We start from the raw sequence: 11581 nt of genomic DNA on the forward strand, positions 1-11581 counted from the left end.
AACACTTGCTGAAATACACAGTATTTATTAGTAAACATTCGCAATAATTCGCAAAATGGCCATAAATGTAAGTCATATAAGCTCTTCTGTTGTAAATGCTAATGTCATGTGAAGGGGGTAAAACCGTGAAGATGTGTCGTGGAGTAAATTACATAATTATGAAATAAATGGCAGCAAGAAGCCTGCTGTATCCTTCGTTTGACAGAACATCGCTGATCATCTGACTTAAAACGTGTCACGAAATTTCAACTGGAAATTTAGTTAATTTCTGACCATTACTAATGAAGTGTCAGAACGTACCGGAACGCAAAGCTAGTTACTACTAAAATAACAATGGAAGAATATGGTCTGTAAACAAATGGACAGCAACAAGAACAGCGATACTACATGGAAGTCAGGACTTGCAAACATAACCTGATGATGGCTGTATAGCTGAAATACGCCTATAGTTCAAATAAAAAAAAAAAAATAATAATGCTCACAGTAGCGTAACTGGTTACACAAAATTTATTATACCCCACAACGAAATGTTACACAAAGGAAACTGTATTATTTTGTCAGTTGTTTAGTACTATCGTAACAGAAACGGAATACAGAATATGGATAAAGAAGTTAAATTAAATATTTTTTTATCTTTGGTGAGTGATTTTGCTGTAATGAATACTCATAGCTACGTTTTTTGTCCGATATCATTACAAAGCTAAGTTTTTTTTTGCTTGCTACAGTATGAAATAGTAAGCTGAATTAGCATACCGAGATTTGTAATAGCTCTGTGTTAGCGCAGCTTGGTTCCACAGTGTCTCCACATGTTTTGCTTCGTTTCAGAGAGAAAGCACCAATGCCAGCAGAAGAGGCCAGCGGCCATCATGGCTCTTCACAACTGTGTTAAGTATGCTAAGGAGCTGGGCACACATCTTTTATCGGCCCAAGGAACGGAATCTCTTGCGAAATATGCTTGTCAGGGGGAGTAAGGTGACTACTGGAGGACGTGCAAAGGTACTGTCGATAAGTGCTTGCAGTTCTTCCCACTTATGGTCAAAAACATCGTAAAGTTTATTCCACCGTTCTCAAAAAGCCTTAGCAGAAGGTGCAAAAAGATGCGATTTGGAAGGAAAACAACTGGATATCCTTAGACGAAAACAGTCGCTTACGAAAGGAATTTGAACAATCGTCATCATTAACAGTCACAAGACACGGATTCGTGGAACTTTTTAAACTTACGTTATTCGTTACGCGGTTTCATCAATGATACTAAAGTAGAAACCACGCACACTACTCTAAATCCTGCGAAAGATGTTTAATAACGATGAATCTAATCTCACTCGAAGGGAAGTGTTAAGGCCCTATTTACATGTTGAAAGAATGAAACAGCTCTATCATTACACAGAAAAACAACAGCAAGGGTATCGCATAATATCAGCACCAGCCGGCTTAGCATATTCTGGGCGGGGGGCGGGGGGGGGGGGGGGGGGGGGAGAGAGAGAGAGAGAGAGAGAGAGAGAGAGAGAGAGAGAGAGAGACGGCGTTTTTGTTCAGGCTCCTAGGAAGTATTGCTCCATATTTAGAATTAACCAATATTCGTAACTCTACTAGCAACTACAAAAGCAGCCCTAAGACAGTGATGTTCAGAAAATTTTCTTCTAAACTCACCTCGTTAACGTGAGGGTAAAGCTTGCCGAAAGTGTACCTGCTTCACTTCACCAATGCTGATCTACTTCGAAAGATTTTCTCGTCTCAGCACAGCATAAGGAGTTCAAATGTTAAAGTGGTGTTTCTCCATGGACGGATATAGTTCATGAGACGGTGGTGAACAAACTGCACAGCATCTGGCATACTGCCCTTAACCTTCTTTCACATTGACAATGAACGGTAAAACGCAAGAATATATGCCCTAGATGTGATCAAATGTTCATTTACTTATTTCTGTTACAGAATACCTAGGCAGCAACGGAGCGGTGAGGTGGGTGGACTGCTGTGGCCTGTTGTGGGGTTGTGAACCACTTGAGGGCTACGGCGGGACGAAGCCTCTCCGTCGATTCTAGGTTTCCGGTTTAATATACAAGGGTCAAATAATTTATCCAAGCGTACATGTGCTGATGAAATGCTCCGCACACGAAACCAGTGTAAACACTTTACGAAATAACAATGGTAATTGTTAACTATGGTGTCAAAGGAAACAAAATGTATTAATTTAAAAATATACGAACAATCGTTAAAAATGGTTAAATGGTGATCTCTATGACAGTCAAAATTTAGTTACCGCACAGTAAAGTTTACCCGCACAGGCAAAACTCATCAGCTTCAGAAATACACATTACAGAATTTCACTGTTTTTATAAAATTAGGTAATATTTAAGAAAGATATTACAAATTATCACATTTGTGTTACAGTCTTGCAAAATAATTAACAATGAAACACTTTTGCACTATGTAGTTTTTTAATTTTCTGGAAAACATTACACCAAAGCTCTGCAATGGATAATATAAACATCTTATCCCCCTTCTAGCTCAACACATTTCTCATTGTGGATGCTGACTCGGTATTTCAGGCAGGCGAATGAGAATGTAATCTTGTAATAGTGACCATGGATGAATAAAACTGCTACTGCTACCATAATTACTACAGATATTTCCTTTCCGAGTTCGTTTGTAATTGACATATTTTTCATAATTCAGTGTCTGATTTGCTACGTATTTGCATCGAAGCATCTTTTTTGACGCCAAAAATAAATCGTACGATGCACTGATGTTCTTTATCATATTGTTACCTTTACAGCGCGACTTCCGGCAACAGAACATGCCTATACTGGAACCAATGCGTTTAAAACGCGAGAAGACGTCTGACGCATACCTGTCGTTACAAATAATATGGATGAGTGATCGAACAATATTTTTCTCTCAAAATCATTGTCGGTCCACGCTGATTTGTCTTTGTACCATTTGTGTCGTGCTATTGTGTTCTTGGTGGTAATCAGATGGTGGGGGATTCGCACATAAATTCTCCTTAAGTGTGTGTGTGTGTGTGTGTGTGTGTGTGTGTGTGTGTGTGTGTGTGTGTGTGTGCGCGCGCGCGCGCGCGCGCGCGCGCGCGCGGTCACGCGCAGGGAGAGAGAGAATCTGCAGTTTAGTTGAAGCCAGTCTGTTCTATACAAGGCTGTTAACTTTGGTGACAGGTTTAAAACAAGCCTTATATACACATGTCCGAAAATACTTCGTTTTCGTAATGAAAGTCTATTGGTGACGCTAAGTTTAGAACAGATGGAATAACAAATGCCCACACCACAACATGGGGACCGACTTAAATCTCCGTGCTACGTAGACGTCAACCCGTTTTCCATCATAACTTAACAGAATATTTCTACCGTGACTTTATTCAGGACATTCTGAAAGACTTAGTAAAGACTTCCTCTAAATAAGAAGAAACATTACTTTGTGCGTGAAGAGTCTAATGCATAATTTAGTCTTTTTGAGATGCACTGGCTAGTACGAACTGTGACTAATTTTTAGAGACAGGAAGACCACGTCAACGGCATGCACCTTTTCCCGACCTCAGTCCTTTGCATTTTCATCTCTTGAGCACCTTCGACAAGTGGTTCACGCTGCAGATAACCCGGCTGCAGGAACTGTTCATCGAAGTGTTACGGAAGCCTGCGAAACCATTAGACACCGTCAGGGTACATTTGAAACGGTACGAAAGTCCGTGATTTGACGAGTCCAGGCGTGCGTGAAAGTAAGACGAGGAGATTTCGGATATTTCTTCTTCTTCTTCTTATTATTATTATTATTATTATTATTATTATTATTATTATTATTATTATTATTATTCTTTCTTTCTTTTCTCAGACGTTATATCTGGTCAAAAATGGAAAGTGACGCGGACCTTGATCAAGCGTGACTTCCTTTTAACTGTACGGTATATGTTACATTGCATTTAGGAACTTTCGGGTAAATGAACATGTATCAATAATTACAGATTTCTGTAGTTGTATATATACATTTGGATGTAGCTGTATTGTGTTGATGTACTGGTGGATATTGTGTGGTATGACTCCTGTAGTTGATAGTATAATCGGTATAATGTCAGCTTTATCCTGATGCCACATGTCTTTGAAAAATACATCCAACTGGCTGAGCAAGTCAGTTTTTTCTCCTGTTTTCCTTTGTATATTTGTTGTATTGGGTATGGATATTTCGAGTAGTTGTGTTAATTTCTTCTTTTTATTGGTGAGTATGATGTCAGATTTGTTACGTGGTGTTGTTTTATCTGTTATAATGGTTCTGTTCCAGTATAATTTGTATTCATCATTCTCCAGTATATTTTGTGGTGCATACTTGTATGTGGGAACGTGTTGTTTTATAAGTTTATGTTGTAAGGCAAGCTGTTGATGTATTATTTTTGCTACATTGTCATGTCTTCTGGGGTATTCTGTATTTGCTAGTATTGTACACCCGCTTGTGATCTACTGTTTCTATTTGTTGTTTGCAAAGTCTGCATTTATCTGTTATGGTATTGGGATCTTTAATAATATGCTTGCTGTAATATCTGGTGTTTATTGTTTGATCCTGTATTGCAATTATGAATCCTTCCGTCTCACTGTATATATTGCCTTTTCTTAGCCATGTGTTGGATGCGTCTTGATCGATGTGTGGCTGTGTTAGATGATACGGGTGCTTGCCATCTAGTGTTTTCTTCTTCCAATTTATTTCTTCGTATCTGTTGATGTTGTGTGATCTAAAGGGCTGTAGAAGTGGTTATGAAATTGCAGTGGTGTAGCCGATGTATTTATATGAGTGATTGCTTTGTGTATTTTGCTAGTTTCTGCTCGTTCTAGAAAGAATTTTCTTAAATTGTCTACCTGTCCATAATGAAGGTTTTGTCGATATATCCCCTTCCTCCTTCCTTTCTGCTTAATGTGAATCTTTCTGTTGTTGAATGTATGTGATGTATTCTATATTTGTGGCATTGTGATCGTGTAAGTGTATTGAGTGCTTCTAGGTCTGTGTTACTCCATTTCACTACTCCAAATGAGTAGGTCAGTATTGGTATAGCATATGTATTTATAGCTTTTGTCTTGTTTCTTGCTGTCAATTCTGTTTTCAGTATTTTTGTTAGTCTTTGTCTATATTTTTCTTTTAGTTCTTCTTTAAAATTTGTATTACCTATTCCTATTTTTTGTCTGTATCCTAGATATTTATAGGCATCTGTTTTTTCCATCGATTCTATGCAGTCGCTGTGGTTATCCAATATGTAATCTTCCTGTTTAGTGTGTTTTCCCTTGACTATGCTATTTTTCTTACATTTGTCTGTTCCAGAAGCCATATTATCATTGCTGAATACTTCTGTTATCTTTAGTAATTGTTTGAGTTGTGGATTTGTTGCTGCCAGTAGTTTTAGATCATCCATGTATAGCAAATGTGTGATTTTGTGTTGATATGTTCCAGTAATATTGTATCCATAATTTGTATTATTTAGCATGTTGGATAGTGGGTTCAGAGCAAGGCAGAACCAGAAAGAACTTAATTAGTCTCCTTGGTATATTTCACGCTTAATCTGTATTGGCTGTGATGTGATATTATTTGAATTTGTTTGGATATTAGGTGTGGTTTTCCAATTTTTCATTACTATGTTTAGGAACTGTATCAATTTAGGATCTACTTTGTATATTTCCAATATTTGTAGTAACCATGAGTGGGGTACACTATCAAAAGCTTTTTGGTAATCAATGTATGCGTAGTGTAGCGACCTTTGTTTAGTTTATTATTATTATTATTATTATTATTATTATTATTATCTTTTTGACTTTTTTTTCTCAGCCTTAAGTCTGGTTAAAAATGGAACGTGACGCGGACCTCGGTCAATTATTGTTATTATTATTATTAAAAATTTGGAAAATTTTTCCAGGAAACAGCGTTCTAATAACATTAGAATTTGTTTGGTAAACACAGTCGTGGTCTCAACGCCAGCACGAACTGGCCTGCTCCACGCCACCGATACCCACTATCACCAAGGGCTGTAGCAGATAGAAACCGGTCATCCACAAATAAAAAGTAACAACTTAAATGCGACCACGAGTGTATTTACTAAACAAATTATACTATTATTAACAGAGTCTCAGTTAATGACATTTTCAAGCTCATAATATGGGTTGTTGGACCTTCTGTTTCCATGAACTTATCTTCTTGTTTTGGTGTAAAGTATATCTGTCCAAAGTCTGAATCACCCTTTATATAATGGGCAGTATATACAAACATTCTTTATTAATTTACTACAACAATTTGTGTGCATCTACCTACGAACAGTTTATTTCGAATCAGTGTTCAGTTTCCCATAAACGGATATTGCCTGTGACGATGTAAAACGTTGCGTCACTCGCTAGTTTATGACCACGAGAGTCATTACTCTTACCATATCCCTGAACGCAGAAGGAAGGTAAAACCTCTAATGACTTCACCTGAAGTTAGAATAGGCCGCTTAATCTTCGAAAGTGTGTCACGCGTTACACTACGGTTAGTTCGACATTAATAGCTTTGGGGCTGTTAACGATAACCCAGATACCACAATGTCTTTGATCACTCGCGCACAAATTACACCTTCTCTACCACCTGGGTGGTTTTATCAGTGACACATTAGAGCAGATGACCGTCGAGATGGAGTGTGAGAAATGGCGTTACATTTGTGTCGCTGTAAAAATAGAGGAGTTAAGTCGAGTAGTGATCCACAAATTTTTTTAACGTATGTTCTTCGGACTTTCTACCTCTTTTTACGCACCGAGCGAGTCGATTTATCACCTTCGACGGGGTTAATCATCGTCAACTGCGTTTTCTGACCAAATCACCGTCAAATCGATAGGGGATATCAAACTTCTACCAGCACACATAGGTTAGCGTTGCAAATGTGCGTTCCTCATACGACTGTCTGGAGTGTGTTGCGAGAGCAATACTTGTATCCTTATTTGCAACGTGTATGTTCCCTGTCCCTAGCAGATTGTCCAATACGAGTGACATTGTGCCAATGGTTGTTACAAACACCACGCAACAAATCCGAACTTTCCTTGGTATTTCTCGCAGAAGCAGCATAGTGCATACGAGATGACATTGCAAATGCTTGGGCATGCTATTGTTCCATCTTATCATCAGCGCTGGTTATCACTGGTTATCAGTTAGTTGGTCCCATGTGCTTATAAACAGACTTATGGGGTAGGTGTACACGCAACTTATTGGGAAACATCGTACCTGATGTTTCTGAAGACACTCTACTACTCATTCTTCGATCAGCTCACTTCTTCCACGATGGTGCTATGCACACTTTAGTCCTACGACTCGCCGATACTTGAATCGAATGTTTTCCGATCGATGGATATGTACGGGTGGCCCGATTGCTTGGTCTCTACACTCACCGGATTTGAACCCTATCAATTCCTAACTGATAGTCCATTTAAAATCATTGGTGTATTCGTCTCGAAGGCCTCATATTCGTCTCTGGGGCCTCACATGGAATCCCTTAGGAATAGAATCGTTGCTATTTCTGAGGAAACACGCGATAGTCTTGGTATCGCATTCGCAGGACTGTGGGAGGTTTGTATTCAAGCGCATGTGGACTTCTGAACGTCTTCTGCAGAGACGGTAAGCAAAACGTTTCCTTGACTATCACTATTTTGAAGACCATAACTCAGAAACCAATCATTTCTGGATTACGCGTTACAATGAACTTCTTTTAACTACATATGAGGAATGATTATGCGAAACTATTCCCTTTATTAATGAAACATTCTGAACAAAAGGCGCAGAAACCCATATCATTATTACGACGACACACGAGTCCCAAATGGGCAAAAACGACTGCCATAAGTGATTCTGAGAAAGGACGGGTGTCTTGGCCCGGCACTTGGGTACGAGCATCTCAAACAGCTAAGCTGATCGATTGTTCAAGTGCTACCGTCGTGGCATCTATGGCTGCAGGACGGCAAAAACAACCATTAGGCAAACAGGTGTTGGACGTCCACACCTCATCGCAGAACATGGGCGTCGGAGGTTTGCCTGCTCTGCAAAACTAGACAGTGGCGATGTGTGGCAGATCTGATGATGTAGCCAAACGCTGGTGCTGCCAAAACTGTTTCGCAGCAGTCTGTTCAGGGCACTAGTTGAACACCTCCAACAGGTTCCCCCACTGACGCAACCAAATCGACACACATACGACTGCAGTGGGCACAGGATCATCGTGACTGGACCGTGGATCAATGGAAAAGTGTCGCCTGTTCGAGTCAATCAAAAGCTTCTTGCTAAACTAGGTTGCTCGGAACACACACCGCATTACGTCATAGACGGGCGTGGGATATGGGGGATTTCCCCCTGGACGTCGGGATCTTTGGCAGCTATCGAAGGTACCATGCGGGGTGGGGGGGGGGGGGGGGCAAACTGCCTTGCCGCAGTGGATACACCGGTTCCCGTGGGATCATCGACGTTAAGCGCTGTCGGGCATGGTCGGCACTTGGATGGGTGACCATCCCGCCGCCATTAGCTGTTGCCATTTTTTCGGGGTGCACTCAGCCTCGTGATGCCAATTGAGGAGCTACTCGACCGAATAGTAGCGGTTCCGGTCAAGGCTACCATCATAACGACCCGGAGAGCGGTGTGCTGACCCCACGCCCCTCCTATCCGCATCCTCCTCAGAAGATGACACGGCGGTCGGATGGTCCCGATAGGCCACTTGTGGCCTGAAGACGGAGTGAAGTGGTGCAAGGTACCATGACACCTGCGATTATGTGATCATTGCTGTGGACCATCTGCATTCCTTCATGGGCCCCGACGGCGACGGCATGCTTTAGTGTGATGCCCGTATCACAAGGCCACAATTGCGCTACAATAGTTTAAGTAGCATTATAGTGAACTCACCATGAAGGGTTGGCACCAAATTCGCCTAAACACACCAAACGCCGGCCGCGGTGGTCTAGCGGTTCTAGGCGCTCAGTCCAGAACCGCGAGGCCGCTACGGTCGCAGGTTCGAATCCTGCCTCGGGCATGGATGTGTGTGATGTCCTTAGGTTAGTTAGGTTTAAGTAGTTCTAAGTTCTAGGGGACTGATGACCACAGATGTTAAGTCCCATAGTGCTCAGAGCCATTTTGAACACACCAAACGGGAAACATCTGGAACGCTATCGGGCACAAGTTACGCGCACACAAACCACTGCTCCATTATTTATGGGACTTGAGAAACCTGCAGGCAGACATCCGTGCCTACCTTCGGAATCCTACCAAGTACTTTCCATAGCGTGTGATGCAGAATCGTTGGTGCATTGCGTTCCAAAGGTGGACCAACACACTCATTGGTATTTGTACGCGTCCATTTGGCAGACACATATATGATCACACAGCGGTGTGTAGTGTCAATAGACAATAGTGCACCATATTATTATCAAACGGCGTAGCATTGTATGTTTACGGTCGGCAGTTTCCGTAAGGAGCAGTCAAATGAAAGCGAAAGAAAGGAAAGTGGATGAATTGTTTATTATTTCAAAAGTAATCTCCATAACTGTTAATTCATTTATCCACTGTGGGACAATACCGTCAATGTCTTCATGCAAAAATGATTGACGTTGCATACGGAAACATGGTTGTATTCAGGCAAATACCACTTCGTCCGAAAAAAATTGACGGGCATGAATGCCTTTCTTCAGAGCTCCAAAAATACGCAACTCGAATACAGAGAGAGAGAGAGAGAGAGAGAGAGAGAGAGAGAGAGAGAGAGAGAGAGATTGTATGGAGGGCTTGCCAGCGGAACTTCCGCCGCTTACTCGGAACAACCTCGGCAACACGACACCCCGCCCCTTACTGTTTGATTAAGGACATTCGTGCCGTCGACTTGCTTCGGACGAGGAGACGCAAGGCTGGATACAATACCATGGTTCCGTACGCAACTGCAAACGCGTTTTCCATTAAGGCACTCACTTCTTGTCTCTCAATGGGTTAAATGGCGATTACTTTAGAAATAATGAACAGTTTACTTCTTTTTTCCCCACCTATCTCGTTTTAAACTGACTGCCCCCCAAGCTTTGGGTAGGGATGGTGTTCATAGTTTCTGGGAAATCAAGAACATTTTTTTAGTATCGATGCCGAGTTTCAATATGTTAATCTGATAACCTAGACAGTGCCAGTCTCTTTGAAGCATCTACACCACGAAATGTATTTTCAAACACGAAAGCGACATTAATGAAAACTTCTAACTAGCTATATTACTTCCGAAGGATTAACGTCCATTTACCTACGCAAATAAAACCATATAACGTGTTAAATTGTTTATGTGCCATCTAAATGTGTCGTGTAGGTAATCTGAATCTTTACTCTAAGTGAATTATCAAAAAATGGTTCAAATGGCTCTGAGCATTATGGCACTCAACTGCTGTGGTCATAAGTCCCCTAGAACTTAGAACTACTTAAACCTAACTAACCTAAGGACATCACACACATCCATGCCCGAGGCAGGATTCGAACCTGCGACCGTAGCGGTCGTGCGGTTCCAGACTGTAGCGCCTTTAACCGCTCGGCCACTCAGGCCGGCGTGAATTATCAAAAGGGTTCAAATGTCTCTGAGCACTATGAGACTTAACATCTGAGGTCATCAGCCCCTAGAACTTAGAACTACTTAAACCTAACTAACCTAAGGAAATCACACACAGCCATGTACGAGGCAGGATTCGAACCTGCGACCTTAGCGGTCGCGCGGTTCCAGACTGTAGCGCCTAGAACCGCTCGGGCACCCGGGCCGGCGGTGAATTATCACTGGAGGGTCTTCAGTAATTGCTCGCTACGTAATAGATGATGTCATTTCCATTTTTCTTCTCTATTCATTTTCTTGAGTCATTTGATAAACCGACACGTCTGATGAAACGAAACCATCGTCCTACATGAGAGTCTGTTCTCCTCAAATCCAAATTTTGAGGATGTTTTCCCACCATCAGGAGTCAAATCGACTTCGCATGCCAAGGATTCGGTTTCCCTGACAAAAAAGACCAGGTGAAAATGTGCTGCGTTGTAACTAAATACCTCAATTTAAATGTCGACTTAAAATCCTGTTCAAGTTAAGTCTGCGATGCATAAAAGCCACGACGAAATTATCGCACCTTATAAGCAAGGTATATCTGACAAGTGACTTAAAGAAAAATGTAATAATTCCTTTTGAAAGAAGGCAACTGCTGACAGGTGAGAATATTACCTAACCATCAGTTTATTTACAGAATAAAGGAAGAACGTGAACGCCGACCTCGGGGAAGTTCAGCTTGTGTTCCAGAGAAATATAGGGGCACGCGAGGTCACACTGAGCCTACGACAATGGTTTGAAAAGTTCTCGGAACGGAATAAGATTAATGCACTTGGTCCAACGATGTTCCAATGCCTTGATCACATCCCGAAAATCAGTTCCTCCAGGTCTGCAAAATAGTTGCCAACTCCGGCTATCAATTATTCGTTTGAAGTGAATCTTCGTCTACCAAGAAAAATTTTCAGTTTTGGGACGAGATGGAAGTCTGAGGGAGATGGATAAGGTGAATAAGGTGGACGTGGCAACAATTCATACCTTAGTTTGTGT

The 11581-nt window shown here is 41.4% G+C and overlaps 1 non-coding gene across 1 annotated transcript; it reads right to left on the reverse strand.

The window, feature by feature from the left end:
- Window positions 1-10467: 10467 nt before the first annotated feature.
- On the reverse strand, window positions 10468-10551 carry Trnas-gga (transfer RNA serine (anticodon GGA)). The gene is given in 2 exon segments: window positions 10468-10502; window positions 10512-10551. It is a non-coding gene; the product is annotated as a tRNA-Ser (tRNA).
- Window positions 10552-11581: the final 1030 nt, after the last annotated feature.

This window comes from Schistocerca cancellata, chromosome 1 (assembly GCF_023864275.1).
Source record: "Schistocerca cancellata isolate TAMUIC-IGC-003103 chromosome 1, iqSchCanc2.1, whole genome shotgun sequence".
NCBI lineage: Eukaryota > Metazoa > Arthropoda > Insecta > Orthoptera > Acrididae > Schistocerca > Schistocerca cancellata.